Below are 10,503 nucleotides of genomic sequence, written 5' to 3'. Positions count from 1 at the left end.
GAGGAGGNGAGGAGGAGGAGGAGGAGGAGGAAGAGGAGGAGGAGGGAGAGGAGGAGGAGGAGGTAGCATCCCCACCATTGTCTGAGATGGGTGCGATGGCACACAGTAATAATCCCTCAAGGCTCTGCCATTTAGCAATGGGTGGCTTCAGTAATAATTCTACCTCCTAGAGCCTTTGTCTTCTGTAAAATAGGCACAAGAAGGAGTCGTGGGTACAAAGACTGAATTCCCCTCCCGAGACCAGTGCAAACATCTAATGGTATAAAGCAAGGCAAGCATTTGGCTCATAGTCCGTACTTAAAAATCCCACTGACAGCCATTGCTGGTGAAATTTTCTTTCCCAGGAGTGGTGCTGTCTTAGACACTCCTCCTTTGGACTCTACTCCTCCCTCTTCAGGTGACGACTACTATGCCACAGCTGGCTAATTCAATATGCCCAGCTCCCACATGGCCTTCCATCCCTTTTCTGCAAGTGTCCCCTTCCCATGTCCCCCTGCCCGCTGAGTCTACACAAGCCCCTCCCTATACACTTTACCACCACTCAGAGGGCTCCCCCCACCCAACCCCCCTCTACAGCAATTATGTAGAGCAAACAAGAGCAGCTGATGAGAAAGGAGCTGCTATTAGCTTAACCTTTCGGGACTGGAGCTGCTGGGAAGAGCTGGGGGGTGCACAGGGAGGGGGCTCCAGTACAGGTGGGCTGGGGGTGGGGGAGGCAAGCAAAGCAGGTGGAAGGAACAGGCTCCAGGGGACTAACGGGCAGGATGCAGCCCAGAGAAAACAGTAAGGGGACAGAGGGACAGAAAGAGGTGGAATAAGGAGACTGGAAGCTAGTATAGAAGATGTGGGTAGCAAACAGAAGGTTGGAGAAGACCCATAGAATAACCATATATCCCAGCACATAGTACATAGCACATAGGCTTCTTGCACATAGTAGGATAGCATGCCAGAAAGACAGACACTTCTACTCTGACCACTACGCTGAATTACTGAGTAAGGATTAGCAGAGACACCACCTGACCCTGCTCTCCCGTTCTATTTTTCTTTATTTTTTATGGTTTCTTGAGACAGGGTTTCTCTGTGTAGCCTTGACTGTCCTAGAACTCACTCTGTAGACCAGGATGGCCTTGAACTCACAGAGATCCAATTGCTTCTGCCTCCCTAGTTCTGGGATTAAAGGCTTGGGACGGCACTGCCCAGCACTCTCCCATTTTATAAATGGAGAAACTGAGGTCCAGAGATGACCTCACATTCTCTAAGTCATAGTGATTTGGGTAAGTACCTGTGGGAACAGTCAGGCTTCTAAGCTCCTTCCCTATCACCTCCCATCCCTCCCTCCCTCCCTCCCTCCCTCCCTCCCTCCCTCCCTCCATGTACCTATCCACTGTCCTGTCACTGGAAGAGACACAAGCTCTCATTCAGCCAGAGCTGGGCAGCCAAGGCAGGGTCCCAGCCTGCAGATTCAAGAACTTTGACCTGGTGTCTGGTGAGAATGACAGAGGAACCAAACAGGGTAGCAAGACCCTCAGAGAGAAAAGGTGTCCTTTGGCCATCACACACAATTATGGTTCCTCAGCAAACCTATCATCGACCTATACCGACTTGTATAGGGGATCAAAAATCTGTGTGGCTCGGGAGGGCTTTCAGGGAAGAGCTGATGTCGATCTGGGCTTTAAAGGATGGAATCAAGGAAAACGTGGCTGTTGAGACTTCTCCAGTAAGGCCAAGGGAAAGTGCTGGAAAATGCTGACTGCCCCTCTTCTCTGTCCCCTGAGTTCTGAGAGGAGGGGACAGGAATATTAGGATGTGGAGAAGGGATGGTGCCTCTATGGAAGCGTTTCCCTTCTGAGGTAGAGGGATGGAGGGTGGGGCTAGTCGGGACAAACAGGTCAAAAGCTAATTGGTGGGGGGAGGGAGAGGGGCTATGGCCTTTCTGCTTGCCCCCACCCACCCCCACCTATGTCTCCTGCCTCTGATCTTTTGTTCAGGTGGGCCAGTCACAGTCAGGAGGGCAGGTATCAAGTGTGAGATCTTTAGAAGGCCTGGGTGGTAGCCCTAACACCTGACCTGGGCTCAGCCAAGCACGGGCTGGCTGCTCACTGTGACCCTTCATCCTCCATTATCACTCGGGGTGCTGGGGTGGGGGGATGGCAGTAGGGGACGGGGGAGAGGGAAGAGAGACCTGACTCACACTTAGCCCACATCCTCGGCGAGACAGTAAGGAATATTTTTAGGAGCTCATTAAACAGGGAAGAAAGAAAGGAAAGGGAAGGAAGGAAGAGGAGGATTATGCATTATTTTTCATCCGAGTGACAGCTCGGAGCGCTTCCACTGGAACTGTCACGCAAAAGAAATGGCATGTCTAATATTATTATGGAACGGGAGTGCGCCAGCCCGCGTGGATATGCGTGGCGTGTGGGAGGGTGCTTGCGCCACCAGTGAGCCACACTGTGTGGTGGTGAGGCCAAGGTGAGCCTGGGTATGTGACACCAGGCTGGGGGGGGCGGGGGAGTGGGGGGGGAGGAGTGGGGGATAAGGATAACTTCATGTGGGCATTGGATGCCTGGGATTTTAATGTAGGAACAACTCTGTGAAACTATGTGTAATGGGGCGTGCAGTCTGTGTACAACTGTGTAATTGGGTGTGTGTAACTCGAGTACGTGAGGTATCTCTGGAATGCTTGTACCTCTGGAACTGGGGGTTGGGGGCATACTCGCAGGTGAGGGAGCGGCCAGAAGCAGAATCGGTTCCAAGGTGACCCCCCAGAAGAGAGTAGAGAAATGGAGAGAATGAAAGGGGGGCCTCACCCACCTATCCGTGTCTTTGAAGGAATAAGAGCTGTGGTTGGAAGGTTGTGGGCAAACACTGACCCCCTGTTGTGAGTTCCAAGTTCTTGGATGGAGCTCCAAGTACTTAGCAGGTACTTCCCAAAGATGATCTCACTGGATTTCCAGAGTGCTCTAGAAAGGCAGGCCGTTATTCTCACGGTCTGGGTAAAGTGGGCGGGAGGTATATGACACGCTGTCTGACAAGTACTTCCCTGACATCATGGAATCCGGGTATCAAAACTAAGATGTGACTTCTTGAAACGTCTAGAGCTGAGAACAAGAAGGTGACCGAGGAGACTGGGCATTGGGAAGGCTTCTCGGGATTTGTTTGGAGTTCTGTGAGGATCTGCCAAGATGATGAGAACCCAGAGCACTCTGGGAAAGAAGGAAGCCAGAGAGATACAGGGAGACAGAGCCATGCAGCAGGGCCGATGAGGAGATTCGCTACTGTCAGCGGCTGAGCTGTGGCGCGGGCCTTGCCGACTCGGTAACTAAAGCCAACCTCGTAAGTGGCTAATTGATTTCTGTTCCCTGATTAAATGTGCAGCGCTTTACACGGCAGCAGAAGGAGGTCAGCACTCCCCCCACTTCTCCAGCGCGCCTCGTGCGAAGAGACAAAGAAATTGATTTTCCAATCGATGCTCTGAGCAATGATTAAATGTTCTCTGCACAGCGGGCCTAATGAGTCCCAGAGGGGCGTGCCGGCCCTTTAATTAGAGACTCCCAGGGGGCCTGGGATAGGGGCTGCTCTAGAGTGAGGGGGCCCTGCCAAATAGGACTCCGCATCTCCAGGGATTTGGTGGCCTTGGCCTCTGGGGCAGCATCGTGGTCTGAGAAAAGGGTCCCTATCTAGGGACCTTGTGGAGGCGTCACTTGGAAGTCTCCATCGAGGGACCCTCCAACAGGGAGATCCAATGGAGGGGCTGAAGGGCTGAGGGTCCCTGAGCTGAGCCTTCCAGGAAAGACCTGGGCTAGGAGAGTTGGAGATTGCACCCCACCTCCCCTTAGCCCCAGCAGAATACAGAGACCCATCCGCGTGGGCGTGATCCAGGGCCACCCGGTGGGCTGGGTGCTCAGGCCCAGGGCCACGACTTCCACGTAGACAACAGTTCTCCCTCCGGTCAGTCTAACTCCTTCAGCAGCAGAGACCCAGACAGGAAATGAATCCCCCTCTAAGCGGCTGCTGCGTTTTCATTACCCAGCTGCCCCATTGGAGGAACCGACTAAAGACTTTAGAAATTCAAATGAGGCTCTCCGGGGAGACCCGGGCTTAAACATTCCCCTGCGCAGGCGGCTTTATTGAAGGAATAAACTATATTTGCAAAGTAAGATATTGGGACTGTCAGTTTCTCTTAGGGATATAATGAGATCCTGGGAGGGAGGCAGCAAGATGGAGCTCCCGAGGGCGGGAGCCCCAGGCTGGAGCTCGGAGGTGAGCTGGCTCCCAAAGGCCAGCCTTGCTTCTACTGTGGAGCCCAGACCTCCTCCCCAGATCCACTATCCCACCTCCCTCTCAGTGCTGAGAGTTAGAGGCTTGGTGCCTAGGGAGAAAAAATAACATTGCTCTGGCCTGGAAATCCTAAGACAGTGGAGGCCTCTCCAGTCTCCAAGCAGCTCTGCTGCTTACCCGTCTGCTCTCCTACTACCTACAGGATACTCTACAGGGAAAACAGAAGTGGGCATGTGGGCTGGGGTTAGTTGTATAACCATTTTTTTTTAAGGTTTATTCATATTTACTATATGTAAGTACACTGTAGCTATCTTCAGACACCCCAGAAGAGGGAGTCAGATCTTGTTACAGATGGTTTCTGTGCCACCATGTGGTTGCTGGGAATTGAACTCAGGACCTTTAGAAGAGCAGTCTTAACCACTGAGCCATCTCTCCAGCCCTAGCTGCATGACCTTGAATAAGATACTTAACCTCTCCATGTCTCAGTAACATATCTGTAAAATACTAATATCTCCTTCATAGGGTTGTTGAAAAGATTAAATGAATTACTATATATAAAGTATTGGGCATGTTACTTGCTTATTGCATAACACTCAAAAAAATCTTGCTGGGCAGTGGTGGCACATGCCTGTAATCCCAGCACTTGGGAGGCAGAGGCAGGCGGATTTCTGAGTTCGAGGACAGCCTGGTCTACAAAGTGAACCAGCACAGCCAGGGCTACACAGAGAAACCCTGTCTCGAAAAACCCAAAAAAAAAAAAAAAAATTCTCAGCTACTATTAAGAACTGGGTGGGGGCAGGGCATGTGCTCATCTGGGGTGGTGCTTGCCTAGCCCACACCAAGTCCAGGGTAATCCCAGAAACATCTAAAGGCAAGTGTAATGGGCCATTCCTGTAACCTAGAACTCAGGATGCACAAGGAGGGGAATTGTAAATTCCAGATCATTCTTGGCTATGGAGAGAGTTCCATGACAGCTCAGGTTGAAGATGTGGGTGACAATAATGACCATCCAATCTCTAATTTCTCTCCTTATTCTATGCAGCGCACTTGAGAGCTACTACATCACCTTCACATCCTTCATCACTGTCAGTATCACGGTTACCAGCATCACCATCACCACTAACATCACAGTGGCTCATCCTCATTTATCCCTGACATGAAATGGAATGATGGAGGTAGACCAGATGGCTGGAATGATGGGACGCATCCTGAAGGCTTCCTGGTGGTGGTGGGAACTATATGCAGCACAATTCTCTTGCAGGTGGGTTGAGGTCGAGCTACCTGTCTGTCTGTCTGTTTGTTAATAGAGCACTAAAATCCAAGACAAGAAAAGAACCAGGAAAACAAGATCACTAGATCCTTAGAGACAAGGGAAGCAGGGTGCCAGCCCTTGTCTTTCTACCTCTGTGTCTCTCAAAGCCACTATACCCTGGAGTTTAGGCCAAGGGAAGCCTGCAGTCAGATCTGGGAAGGGAGCTATCAATTTAATGGGTCAGGCAGCAACTAGACTGTCTGTCAGTCTAACTCTGGGGCTAGAGGGGAGATTGGGTTTGACAATGTACAGGATCAGGAGAACAACAGATGCAGAGCCTGCCCAGAAGCTGGGGAGGTCTGAGCTGGCAGGACCGTGAGAGTCCATGTGCCGGTCCATGCTTCTTGGTCAGACCCCAACTTCTGCGGCCAGGAAGGCTGCTGAGAGGGAGAAGTGCAGGCAAAAATGAAAGCACCCTGACGGCCATTTCCTGTCCTGTTGGCAGGCAGGTAGGTGGTTTTCTGATGGCACCAGAAGGGAAGAGGGAGTTAGGGATGTGGCTTAGTGGCAGAGTGCCTGCTAAGCATCTGCAAGACCCAGCATGGCCAATTCAAACAAACAAACAAACAAACAAACAAAACAAAACAAAAAACAAAAATCAAGAACATGGGTTAGAAGTCAAAGGAATTCCATACCTTCCCATGCCTCTAACAGGTCACCAGACTCCAGGCTCAACGTTCTATTTGTTCAGAGTCTCACCGTGTAGCCCAGGCTTGCCCAGAACCCATGATCCTCCCCTTTGACTGTTGGGATTGCAGCATTTAGCTCTCATCTGCAGAAGGAGACAGTACTCCCAGGGCAACACTGTGAAAATGAAGCAAACACCACAGGGCCCGGCACACAGTAGGCCCTCGGGGCTTAGCTGAAACTGAGCTTTCTTCTAGCTATCAAATCTATCAGAATATAGCGTTCTGAAATGAATTTTCGCTACTGTCACCTCCTCCACCATCTCCTCCAGCAGCAGCAGCAACACTTCCAAGACTACCCTCACCAATACCATCATGGTCACCACCAGTGCCACCAGCACCGCCATCACCACCTCCCCACAAAGGTCACACATACAATCTAACAGTGATGCATGCAGTGTCTGGGGGGCTACAGGAGCAAAGTCAGACCTCCTGATACCCTCCCAAACAACAAGAGCCTCTCACCACCACCACCACCACCCCACTTAAAACAGTCAGACTCAGAACAGCATGAGACTCGGGTCCCTGGTGCAATGGAATTCTGGATCTTTCTGCAGCCCTGGCTTCCCAAGCTTTGGCACATAATTGCCGGCTATTGAATTTGCAGCAGATAAAACACAACTGGCAAAGATGCAAGTATTAGGTGAGGCCCTACTGTGTGCCAGGCACAAACTCTGGTGCTTTATACTATGACAACATGTAATGGATACTAGCTTCTAAATTCCAAAGAGAAAGAAGCAGCAACTCAGAGACAGGGAGGTTTGCCTACAGTCATCTGACCACTGAGGATTCAAGAGGAGATTCATCCATACCCTTATTATTATTATTATTATTATTATTATTATTATTATTATCTTACTTTATGTGTGGGGTGTTTTGCCTGTTTGTATATATGTCTCTGCACCACTTGCACAGCTGCTGCCCGAAGAAGCCAGGAGCGGGCGTTGGATCCCCTGGAATTGGAGTTAAAGAAGGTTGTGAGCTGCTGTGTGGGTGCTGGGAATCAAACCTGGGTCCTCTAGAAGAGCAGCCAGTGCTCTCAATTGCTGAGCTAACTCTTTGGCCCTCACAGCACACTCTTGCTCCCTTTCCTCGGTGTCTTGCTCAGGGGATCCAACTGCAGAGGTACTGTAGAGAGGTGTTGATTCTGAGATGATAAAGGCTTCTGGACCACTTTATTTTGTGGCTTATTTATTTATTTTGCATGTGTGTTTTGAGTCCCCCAGAAGGTCTTATAAAGCCCAGACACATTTAAGCATGCATGCATGATATATAGCTAAGGATGACCCTGAACACCAAATTCTGCCGCTTCCACCTCCCAAATGCAGGGAGTCCAGACATTTATGACTGTATCAGTGTACACAGCTCTTCTGCTCATCTTAACGTTAAAAGTTTCTTTACATTCATTTTGTGCGTACACACACACTTGCAGGCATGTGACAGCACATGTGGAAGGCAGAGGACAACTTGTGGGAGTTGGAGGTTGGTCCTTTCCTCCTACCACAAGGATCCCAAGACCAAACTCAGGTCACCAGAGTTGGCGGCAGGCACCTTTATCCACTGAGTCATCTTACTGTCTCAATCCTTGAAAAAGACAGACAAAAGGGAGAGAGACTGGAGAGATGGAGATGGCTCAGCGGTTAAGAGCACTGACTGCTCTTCCAGAGAGGTTCTGAGTTCAATTCCCAACAACCACATGGTAAGCTCACAACCATCTGTAATGGGGTCTGATGCCCTCTTCTGGTGTGTCTGGAGACAGCTACAGAGTACTCATATGAATAATAAATAAATACATTTTAAAAACAAACAACAGCAAAAGCAAACAAACAATATCAACAACAAAAACCAAGCCAAACCAAAACCCAGGATCTTGTTATATAGCCCAGGCTGGCCTTGAACTCTTTAGCTTTCTGTCTCTTCCTTTCCAGGGTCTATGTTACAGACAGTCAACACTCCATCTGGCTTTTGGATCATTTTCAAGCCTTCAGCCAGAAGAACAAGATGTCCAGGTCTCCAAGCTATGCCTTATGACATTGCCCCTAGACCCCAGGGGAGTCGCTCTGCTGTGTGGTTTGCCCATCTTTAATTTTTAACACCAAGCAAGCAGGAACCTTGCTGGGCTTTGTCATGGGCTGCCGAGACACAGCACAGGGGCCCGGTACTATGATGAGTAATGATGACTGTGTGAACCCATGAATGAGCCTGCGAAAACATGAATCAATCAGGGCGTCAGGACCTGGGAAGAGCCTCACTGACCACCAGAGAGCAGGAAAACAGCAGTGTCCGCCATTTTCCCTGCGTCGTCTTCTCCCCCACTTTTCCCCCCCTTCTTCTTTCTGATTTTATAGAAATGGTTCTCCTCAGATTGCAGAGCACAAACGGACTGATTGATGCCCCAGAACTAATGCCCTCAGACAGACCCGAGGCGAGGGGATGATTATTAAACACAGCACCCAGGGGCGTGGGGTCTGGGAACATCATTCTTGCGTGGTATAAAGCAAATGAAATAAAAAGTTTATGCCAAAACCATGTCAGGCTCCTCCTCGAAGTGGCTTCATTTCCACCCCCCACCCCCCCCTTACAGTCCCACTCCCTTTCCTCTGCCTGTCTCATGGGTCCTGGAATCTTGGGAACAGATAGATGCTCCAAACTCCCCAAGCCCCACTTGGGAGTTCAGATCCCTGGGCAAGGTCTGATTAACCCTGTCCATCTTTTGGGGAGTAGGACCCTCTTGCTTTCTTCCTGACACGTCCCTTCAAGGTAAGGACAGTGCTGATCCCCAGTCTCATCTGGGTCCCTCTCGGTGATGAGATGGGCACTGATGGGTGAGCTGGCAGTCAGGCTGGAGTGGCACAGCCAGATGCCTTGGGCGCTCTCTCCCTGCTTGTCACCACTCCCGGCTGCCCAAGCAGCAAAGCAAAGCCACATTGACAAGATCCAGAGGGGAGAGGCTCCAGCTGGGGCTGTGCTGGTCTTTCAGGCCACTGGAGCAGCAATGTGACAGATTCTCGTGTGGGGAGGGGGGGGCTTGGTCCCTGGTTCCCGCACCCCCTGTTTCAGCCCTTGGCAGTCTCCATTTCTTTGCCTTGCTTTTTGTTTCTTCCTTCCATCCCAGACTGACCTCACCTCAAAAATGGCCCTTGGTTCAGACCTCTCTCCGTGTCCTCTTTTTCTTCTTACTCACTCACTACACACCACACACTTGCATGTCACACACATACACACACTCACACACCTCTCCAGGAATCTCTTAAGACCATAGGAAGTGACTAGGACTTGAGTCTCCCTACCCCGTTAGTGATTTTGAGCTGATGTGTGTGTGTGCACAAGCCTGAGAGCATCCGTGCAGATGTGGGAGTTACAGTGTGCAAGCACACACAAGTGTACGAGTGAAAGTCCTTATGTGTGAGTTGGGCATGAGTGTGGCCTTGGCCCGGTGATCCATCGGGTGAGCTGGGTGAGGAGAGAGGATGGGGATGACTGTGAGTGTGGAGACCTAGCCCGGGACAGATGGGAAAATGCACCCTTCCAGCTGGCATCTCTGGATGTAGATGCAGCCAGCCCCACACCCTTTCTGACCACCCGCTTTGTCATCCTGGACTCTCTCAAATCAGGCCAGAGAGTAAGGAAGCTGCTGGGCTGCAGGCAGAGTCTCTGCTGCTCCCCGGGCCTGTCAGCCACTGATCTGTTCGTGTTCCTATAAATATTTACAAATCTCAGCTGCTGAGGAGCAAGACATCCTGCGCCAGCTGGGGCTCCCAGGCTGGAAGCTGGCGGGAGGGATCTGGCAAGAGAGGACCACGGGAGGGAGGGAGGGTACGGCTGTTGCTCAGAGACAGGTGTTCAGGACTCCGGAGTTCAGCTCCTAACTTTGCAAAGCTTAGCCCGTGTGGCCCCGTAGATCTAGAAATATCAGCCACAGCTCTGAATCAGGGAGCCTGCAGAATTCCTGTCAAATAGAGGGTTCTCTCCTTTATAGCCAACCTCCTGCATCTACCCATGTCTCCCAGCTGGGATTTAAGAAGGGTCTTCCGACATCTTGGATAACACAACACGCCCCCACCCCACCCCGGAAGTCCTTGGAGGATTCTGTTCGGGAGTGTTCTGGACGGGAGGAGGCCAGTGGGCCTGCAGCTCAGAGTTCTTCTCTGTAGGCAAAAGCATTTTCAGCTGGACTTAACCTTCTGCCCCAACCAGCTCTATCACTTCTCCTGCTGGGCTGGAAGT

The 10,503-nt window shown here is 50.9% G+C and overlaps 1 long non-coding RNA gene across 1 annotated transcript; it reads left to right on the top strand.

The window, feature by feature from the left end:
* The first annotated feature begins 3,174 nt into the window (after nt 1–3,174).
* LOC110304243 lies at nt 3,175–8,805 on the top strand. The gene is made up of 3 exons (XR_002379035.2): nt 3,175–3,333; nt 5,321–5,539; nt 8,205–8,805. It is a non-coding gene; the product is annotated as an uncharacterized LOC110304243 (long non-coding RNA).
* The last annotated feature ends 1,698 nt before the right edge of the window (nt 8,806–10,503 follow it).

Source organism: Mus caroli, chromosome 11 (genome assembly GCF_900094665.2).
Source record: "Mus caroli chromosome 11, CAROLI_EIJ_v1.1, whole genome shotgun sequence".
In the NCBI taxonomy this organism is placed as follows: Eukaryota; Metazoa; Chordata; class Mammalia; order Rodentia; family Muridae; genus Mus; species Mus caroli.
This window is presented reverse-complemented; position numbering and strand designations above follow the sequence as displayed.